The sequence below is a fragment of the Mus musculus genome, chromosome 8 (assembly GCF_000001635.26).
Source record: "Mus musculus strain C57BL/6J chromosome 8, GRCm38.p6 C57BL/6J".
In the NCBI taxonomy this organism is placed as follows: domain Eukaryota; kingdom Metazoa; phylum Chordata; class Mammalia; order Rodentia; family Muridae; genus Mus; species Mus musculus.
This window is the reverse complement of record NC_000074.6, coordinates 88,840,167-88,849,655: the sequence shown is the minus strand read 5'-3', so window position 1 is coordinate 88,849,655 and position 9,489 is coordinate 88,840,167. Positions and strand designations below refer to the sequence as shown.

At 46.4% G+C, this 9,489-nt stretch overlaps 1 long non-coding RNA gene across 1 annotated transcript; it reads right to left on the bottom strand.

Moving 5' to 3' along the window:
* Nucleotides 1-1,349: 1,349 nt before the first annotated feature.
* Nucleotides 1,350-9,355, bottom strand: Gm42034. The gene is made up of 3 exons (XR_879059.1): nucleotides 9,295-9,355; nucleotides 7,394-7,512; nucleotides 1,350-1,416 (listed from the first exon to the last, which is right to left on the bottom strand). It is a non-coding gene; the product is annotated as a predicted gene, 42034 (long non-coding RNA).
* Between the last annotated feature and the right edge of the window lie 134 nt (nucleotides 9,356-9,489).

Sequence of the window (9,489 nt, the reverse complement as noted above, 5' to 3'; positions counted from 1 at the left end):
GCCAGCATCCCAAGACAGGTCTGTTATTTAGGAACCCCATCTGAAGTCAAGTTCTGACTCTGGGGGGTGGGGGTCACCATTCAGTGATTGTGAAACTACTGGTGCAGCTGGGGTGCACCCACAGCTTGTGAGAGAGGTGAGGGGGCCTGTCCATAGCCAAGCCCAGTCACGGGTATGAGACTCAAGGGCCTCACACAAGCTCAGCACCAGCCTGACCTTCAAGGTGACAGATGACAGATTAAGGCAGGACTCCAGAAGGAGGAAACAGGCTATGCCAGGCGCAGGAGGAGAGTGAGGGAATCATGTAGCCCAGGCTAAAGAAACAGCCTATGCTAAATGGTGGTCATCTTCTTCAGTGGGGAAACACAAGGGTCCAAGGTGGAAAAATGTTTTTTTTTTTGTTTTTGTTTTTGTTGTTGTTGTTGTCCCCACCCCACCCCCATGGGGCAAAGCTTTCCCAGAGAGCTGAAAATTTTCTACTAGTGGTTTCATTTTACCTATGCATCCCAAACATCTGTTCTGAACCTGTGAAACAACCTCGAGGCCATTGAGATGTTGGAAAGCACATTTAGATCTATTTGGTTCTTGGTGCAGAGCACACTGAAGGGAGCTGATTGCGTGCTCTTGTGGGGAAAAGCATGGAGAAGAAATGAGCAGACAGCCCCAGAAAATTGAGAGCACGGCATCTGCAAGCTATAGAGAGGCTGGCAGAGTGTGTGCATGCGTGCATGTGTGATGTGTGCGCGCGCATGTGTTCTTGTGTGTATGTGTATGCATGTGTATGTCTGTGTATCTGTGTGTGTGTGTTCTTGTGTGTATGTGTGTGCACGTGTATGTCTGTGTGTGTATCCCTGTGTGTGCATGTGTGTGTCTGTGTTTGCATGTGTGTATCTGTGTGTGTCATGTGTGTCTCTGTGTGTACATGTATGTACATGTGTGCATGTGTGTGTGTGTGTGTGTGTGTGTGTGTGTGTGTGTGTTGGCAGGTCCCAGGAAGGGACATTTTGCAGCAGATGGGGAGAGTACTCCAAGCGGGAGGAGGAACATACACAGATCACACACAGAAGACAGAAGTGGTGAGGGAGCTGGGGTTGGAGTGTCAATCAGGACAGTCGTGGGGCATGAAGCCTTGGTGCCTTGGCCTGTGATGAGCCAAGCAAACCAGGGCATTGTGGATGTTATTCTCAGCCTCCACAGGGACCTCGAAACATTAGGAAACATGTGGGCATGCCTTCTGCCCAGCAAGGGGAGGTGCAAATGGCGCACAGGTTGCCTGTAGCCGCCAGCTAAGAAGGACTCAGATGGTCTTGACAGTTCTTAGCAACTTACCTCTGCAGATTCTGCAACATTCGCTGTCTGGTTCTTCAGGGAAAGGCTGCTGATTTCCAATTTAGAACTCCAGATAAGCACTTATACCTAGAAAGGAGCAAATATAAGGCCTGGGGCATCACTTGGTAGAAGCTTGCCGAGAATTTATAGAGTCTTGGTGTTGACCTCCAGCTACCTGGATAAAGAAGGAGGGAAAAATATATTTGTGATCACTCTTGGGGAAATAAAGCCTCTCTCAATTGGAAAGAAAATGATGATGATGATGATGATGATGATGAGGAGGAGGAGGAGGAGGAGGAGGAGGAGAGAGAGAGAGAGAGAGAGAGAGAGAGAGAGAGAGAGAGAGAGAGAGAGAAAGAGAGAAAGAAAGAAAGAAAATGAGAGAGAAAGAAAGAGTGGAACGTCAGAGAGATAATTTGCAGTTAAGAGTTCTTGCTGCTCAATCATCAGGCCTGGGGTTTGGATCCCTGCACCCATACAATACCAGTGTCCCACAATGCCTGTAACTCCATCTTAGAGATATCCAAAACTCTGTTTCTGGCCTCTATGCACACACAGCTGAATGTATGCTCACACAGATACATAGACAAATAAATTAATCAAATTAAAAGATTAAAAATGAAGACAATTTTGACAAAACTTTATGAAGAGTTCTGTTGTTTGCTTGGTTGGTTGGTTGGTTGGTTGGTTGGTTGGTTGGTTGGTTGGTTGGTTGGTTGGGTTTGAAAGGGATAGGTTTGGTGTCAAAGGCCTGTGGATATTATAGGAGGATTACAAATTCAACATCACTTGGGCCAACTTAGTAAGACTATGTCCCAAAATAAAAAGGGTTTGTTTGTTTTGTTGTTAAGAAAAAATAACAAGTGCTGAGGATATAACTCAGTGGTAAATTACTTGCCTAGCATGCATAGACCCTAGTAACACACGCAGACACACACACACACACACACACATACACACACAGAGAGACAGAGGCAGAGACAGAGACAGAGACAGGGCTCATCATATATATCTGTAAGATGTAAGCCTGGCTGCTGGAAAGAATGAGACAGGCAGAGCACTTGAGCCCAGGAGTACAAGGCCAAAGCCAGCCTTAGCAATATAGGAAAGAAAGAAAGAAAGAAAGAAAGAAAGAAAGAAAGAAAGAAAGAAAGAAAGAAAGAAAGAAAGAAAGAAAGAAAGAAAGAAAGAAAGAAAGAAAGAGGGGGGGAGGGAGGGAAGGAAGGAAGGAAGGAAGGAAGGAAGGAAGGAAGGAAGGAAGGAAGGAAGGAAGGAAGGAAAGACAGACACCATTGTCAATTTTCCAACATGTTCTGGGGTAGAGAAGAACGGGGAGGGGCCCCTACTTCAGCCCACTCCCTTGCAACTTGCTACCCTCTATCTCCCAGCTCCTGGAAATCCAATTTCCTAGTTATGGCCGCGCTTATTAAAAGCATGACTGTGGAGGCTGTTTACTCCACGATCTATTTTTGTCATAACTGTTTGTAATGGTTAAACCTCAACTGCTTAAACACTCCATACAAAATAATGTATCTTCAATAAACTGAAATATTAACCAATCATATGTAATGGTTCATTTCTAACAGATGCAGAGCTCAGAGTCCTCAGGGCATCGTAGAAATTGAAAAGCATATTGATGGACTGGCCAGCCTTCAAATTACACTGTGAGGGAAGAAAAGCATAGGAAAAGTTCTCATTATGGCTCCCTGACATTAATTTGAGCATTTTTATATGTATGTCCTATTAAGCACTTTAAGTGCTTTTTGATAATTGTGCTTTGTAGTTTTTTACAGCACTTCAGCCTATTCCCAGTTCAATTTCCTCTTTTATCCGATGTTTGAAATATTGATTTCTGACAGATAAAAGCAAACCTTATAATCTCAGCAGCGAGCAATAAGTAAGTGGGACGGGGCCGCAGAATGCATCGGGGAATGGTCATATTCGAAACAGTCTTTGTTTTATTACATTTCGTCAACAGAATTTACTTACCGCTTGCTGATATTTATGTAAAAAGCCCGGCCGCTGAGAGGGCCGAGATATTGCCAATTTCAGCTCTACTTTTTGCATTTAGTAAGATAAAAGGAGCTTCCCCCTCGGAGCCTAGTGATTGCAGTGGCTTAAACTGCTGTCAGCCAGCTGCGAGTAACTGTGATTTATCTCCTTCAGCCTGTGCGTGGTGTGGCTGCAAACTTTTCCTCCAGTTTTGCATTAAAAGCTGACAGCCTGTCAGGGTGCTTACAGTCTCCCCTCTCGGGCCTTCAGGCTCTCGGAAGACACTCTGGCTGGGAGAATCTCGTACTGCTGTAAGCCGGATGTGACCTTACACCTGATCCTGTGCGTTTCCAAGCTGTAGCTCCAGATCCTGCAGATGTGGGGATCATTTTGGCTCCTATGCATATTATTCTCCCTGTAGTGATGATGTCTGCCACATTCAGTGCATGTATTACTTACTGAACGCCATCCTGGCCTTACTGGATATGCAGAGCCCAGACCTTCCCTTTAGGACTCTCACACTCCAAAGCAACAGTTCTCAGTCATCAAGGGTAAGTTTGTTCACACCCCTAAAAGGGGACATCTTTGGTGCTCAAGACAAGGGAGGGTGTGCTATTGGCACCCTGTGACATAGGTCAGTGAATCTGATAAAGAGCTGGCAAGGCACAAGACAGTCCATACAACACAGAATTCTCTACCCCCAAAATGTGGGTAGGGCTGATGGTGAGATGCCCTAACCTAGTGGCATATGATTAGCCTTGACAATGAGCAAGGACTTTGCAGTTAGCAGTGATGAGAGCAGTACGTGAAACAGGACAAGGAGACTGAGACGTGGGACCTACTTCAGACATTGTGGTCAGAGGAGGGACACTCAAACTAATACTAAGTAATAACAAGGACCTGGTAGACGATCTAAGGGGAGGCCCGCCTGGTGTAGGGCTTCTGCAAAGCCAGGTAGCAGGAAGGAGCTGTGTGTTTGAGGAGAGAGAAACCAGTAAGCATAGTGGTGATGACTATACTGGTCCAGTACTAGGATGGTGGGACAGACAGAGAGTAGGGACATACTTCTAAAGTTACATTGGCAGAACTGAAATTGGACATGGCGAATACAGGCAGCAGGGGACCTGAGGATGATGCAGAGTACAGATTTAGTATATGACTGCAGAGACCATGCAGCACGAAGAAAAAGAACTAAGTATAAAACAGCCTGGCATGAATCGCCACGGAGGTGACTAGCACATGGGACATGATCTCTGAAGGCAGCACAGGAATGAATGGGGAAAGGTGAGCACCAGGACACAGAGACTAGAAAACCCAGAGGACTTGCCCCACTTTCTCTGCATGCCACGAGTGGCACTTGCCCTAGAATCCATACAAGGTCCTCTCTGGTTTCCCTCACTCCTGTGGGTTGAGAGCACAGGGTCACATCAGTTTGTTTGCCTCTGCACTATGGGAGACATTTAAAACCAAATAAAGACTTGCAAAGACCTGGCCAAGCTGCACCCAAAAGGAACAGAAATTCCCCACTTCCCCTGGACCTTGGGGCCACCAGCTCAGATAGCTAAGCACCTCTCCCATCACCTCTTCATTCAGCAAGTACTTATTGAGCATCTACTGCAATCCTGCTGAGCCCTGTGCTACACACTGGAAGCACACAGAGAACCAAACAAGTCAAATCGGAGGCTGCTTCTCCCATCTGCTCTGCTGTTTAGTAGTCAGGAAGCTCCCGAGGGCTGGCTGAGAGCCCAGTGACTGGATAAAGGGGCACAGTGAGGGTCGGCATCCGCCAAGTGATGCAGCTGTAACAAGCACGTGCACCCTCATTTCTTCTCAGTCTGTAGGGCTGCATTACCATTCCCTGGGAGCCAGATGGACACAGCAGCCAGCATCTGGAACACTAATCTGGTGGCATCAAGAGAGCACAGGGGGACTCCACTAGCTCAGCACACTTCTGCTTGCCTGGGTCGTGGGTCCCGTCTCCAAACCTACTGGCCAAAGAAAGTCACATGACAACACACCTGAATTCAACAGGTTGGGTTGGGATCGCAGTGCTCCATGGGAAGTGGGGGCTGGGAAGGGGGTTGCGGTTTGTAGGGCAAAATGACAGCCACAGTCCTAAGAACTCTGACATGAAGGAGTTTAGGGCCTGGGTCTCAAATCAAGGTCCACTGGAAGTATTTTTAGCTTGGTTGCCATTTTTTTTAATTTTACATTAAAAAAAAAACACAATTTCCATTTTAACATTTCAGAAGTATAAGCCACAGTGGTCCTGCCTTCTCATGACAACATCCAGCTGTGACTGAGCACAGCTGGCCTTGAAGACAGCATGGGGCTCTTTACACTGCCCAACCCATGGATTATTGAGTCTGTTGGCAAGGAACTGAGACCCATATAGCAATAATAATAATAATAATAATAATAATAATAATAATACGGGCCAGCCCAAATGCACAGACCAGTTAAATGCAGACTCAAGACAAAGCCCTTGTACTGCTCAGCCTGACAGGCTACTGGGAGAGGAAAGGGTTCTGAAAAGAGAAATGGGCAGTGCAGATAGATCTCAGCTTCGAGATGGACAGCTGACCCTTCCTTGCATAGCTCTCAGATGCCAGGGAATCATTTGGCATCACTGAACCTGGGATCTGAGTCAGGTGGTGTAGAGCGCCACAAGGCTCACAGGGATAGCATGAGCCCCTCACCCATTACAGAACTGTCTACAAACCAGATTAGACACCCCTAGAATGGCATCTGTAGCCTTGTCCACACTGGCCTGGTTTGAGCCCTGTTCCTTTGGTATATATCAAAACCAGGAAACACAGAAGAGGGTGACCGTGGTTAGGGACAGAGCGGCTGCCTGGGATCCTGACTTGTGCATGAGTTTGAATGCTCCTTAGTCCGTCCTTTACTGCCTCCACGCATGGGGGGAACTGAATCGAGAAGGGTTCTCTGTACAGTCTGAGCCAGTTTGAGCAGGCCCTGCAGAAGTGGGTGCTCAGTCAGTTCGATGCCACTGCGTAGGCTGGGCAGCACCGTGCTCCTCCGCAAGTCCTGAAGGCTCTTGCGAGCAAGAGCTGCTAAGCCCTGTCTCGCTCCGAGCCACAGATAAATAAACCCTACCACCACCATCCAGTGGGTATGGAGCACATAGGGTAAAATCATGAGTTAGTTGGCCCTTCCTGGCAGGGACAAAATACCCATCATAACCTCCAACGTGAGAAGCAAGAATCCAGGGTCCCAAAACACCCTTCAAAGACACGCCCCTCCCCAAAGGAGCCTACTTCCTTCACCTGACCCCACTTCCTGACAGCCACTGATGACATAAATGCCCCATGACCCAGTCACCTCTCAGTGGTGCCCCAGGTGGTGACCAAGCCTTAAATAGAAGTGTGATAAATCTTTTGAGGGACCCTTCATATATCCAAGCCGCAACGTGTAAAGAAGTCTCACATCTCTCCCTAAGACCACACTGCACCTGCCAGCACTCACCAGAAGCCCTAGACTAACCCCAGGTGCTACTTCTTGTCCTTCTCAGGGGACCTGCCAACAGCACTGCATGCAAAGCCAACATGTGGCTTCATCCCTGCCACCAGGGCTGCAGACTCCCCTGCACACTGGCTCCGGGTTCACAGCCTGATGTGTCAGCGCTTCAGGGACATGCCTACTTCCCTCTCACACTGTCTTGCGAGTGGCAGATGAGGTTCTGAGTAATGTGTATGGTTGGCAGAAACACAGCCATGCCAAGGCCCCCAATGCCTCACACCATGGGAATGGCAAAGCCTTCCCCACGTCAGGCTCAGAGAAATGGCAAAGCCTTTCTTTCTCCGCTCCGTGTGTGGATACTGACAATGTGTACAGAAAGGTATTGACTGTGGCTTTTCCCCCGGAGTGTTTGCAGCCTAAGACTGCTCCGTTATAGAGACCTAGATTAACTAAATCTGCCCCATTTTTCAGTGGTGCACCATAAATAAATGCACCTATTTTATTTCTTTTTCCATTTCTTTGGGTTTTTTTTTTACTTTTTTTTTTTTTAGTTCTTTGTGAATTTCACATTATGCACCCTAATCCCACTCACCTCCCCATCTTCTCATATTGGCCTTCCATCCTTGTAACTCTCCCATACAGCGCTGATGTGGGTGAAGGGCTGAGCCAGCTCTCCCACTCCGATGACCTTTAGGCCCACTCTCCTGATCGCTGTAGGTGATAAGAGAAGAGGGGAGATAGACACATTTTCTTATTTGACTGTAAACCATAAACCCCCTTCCTTGATTCAGAGATATGAAATAAAAACACTTAGCTTCCTGGATGCTACTGTTGCATCTCCACACAGCACAAGGCCCACCCAATCCCATCTCTGTGTGTGTGTGTGTGTGTGTGTGTGTGTGTGTGTGTGTGTGTGTGTGTGTGTGTGTGTGTGTGTCTGTATGTGTCTGTGTGTGTGTCTGTGTGTCTGTGTGTCTGTGTGTCTGTCCTTTCTTCACTCCCTTGTTGCCCCCGCCTGGCCAATCCCAAAGTCATGCAGGTTGCAGGCCTGGCAGTCTGGTTTTAAGTTCAGAATGTACATTCCAGCTCTTTCTGCCCGTGGCTGCATGGTTTCCCTCCAGTTAGTTTCTTTTAGTGGACAAAGACTTGTTTCTTTTTATAGTAACTCAAGGACAATCTTTCTCTAATCGACTGTGGCTGTCGTTGTATTTCCTAAAATTTCTGGGACTGAACTGAGAACCTTGTGTGTGCTAGGCAGGCACTCTACCTCCAAGCTGTACCCAGCTCTGGAAGGTCCTCTGAAAAGGGTATCAGTCTAAGGAAAACTGGAGTCTAGGTAAAGAACACCACAGGAAGGATGCTCAATGCAGGGCAGAATGGGTGTGGCCTTCATGGTGGATTTGCTGAGAGCTACAAATCCCCTGGACTGTTTGAGAATTGGCACATGTATTATATTATATTATATTATATTATATTATATTATATTATATTATATTATATTATATTATATTACATTACATTATATTATATCATATCATATTATATTATATATTACTATATTGTATTATATATTACATTATATGTTTGATATATAATATCTATATTATATACATATATAAGTGTATACATATAATATATAATATAACATGTAAATAATATATATTAATATTATATGTCATATCATACTGAGCAGAGATGTGAGTACTGACTAGGGGTCAGGGAGAAAAGTTTGAACTGCTGCAAATACCAAGTCCCCAGCAAGAACAACATCGCTTTGTGGATCTTGAGATTGTGGCAGACATTACTAATCAATCCTGTTTCTAATTTCCCTTGTACCAGATGCAGCATCAGGATCCATCTTAACGGGGCACTCCAGGCACATAATCAGAATTAACGCACATAATGAACCCCATTTGTCATTCTTGGACTGCTTGTTCTTTCGGGATTGATTATTGTCCCCTAAAATTACGAACCACTTGGCAAGCAAAAATTTGTTGGACTTGTAAAACCAGAGGAAATGGGGTTAGCCTTATCAAATTTCATGAACATTTTGCCGTGAAGTTTCTTCAAATCACAAGACTGACAGAGGGTACCTTTGAATTTAGGCTAAAGGTTTCCATTCAGGCTGTGGCCTTCCTTGAATTGGGGATAAGCAAAACTTGTCCATGGGCTCAAAACTCCTGTTTGGAGAATAAGGAGCAGATGGTCTAGGGGTCTTCTCAGGAGGTAGCTCTTACAAGAAGGAATTCCCTAAGCCAGGTGCACCTGTCAGGCCCCAGCAGGGGACAGAGCAGGCAGGGTCAACAGTGGCAATCACCCAGATTGCCTGGAGGAGTCCTCCTAGCACTCCCCCACCCATGGTGACCAGAGAAGGGAGCTATAACCATGGCCATTTCTCAGAAGGTCTTGGCTTCTTCTCATCAGGACAGACTCCCTCCAGGGCATCCCTAACCATCGATCACTCAGCTCCACCTGTGGCCTAAAGATATTTACCTTCACTCATTAAGAATAACATTGGATCAGACACGTTGGCTATGATCTCAGCATGCAGCTATTTGAGGACAAAAGGATCGACACTTCAAGGCCAGCCTGGGTTCCTTTACAAAACAACAACAAAGAAGCCCTGAGGCTGTTTGCAGCTCCATGGTAGACACGCTTGCTGAACACGCCTGAGTTCCTGGTTTCCAT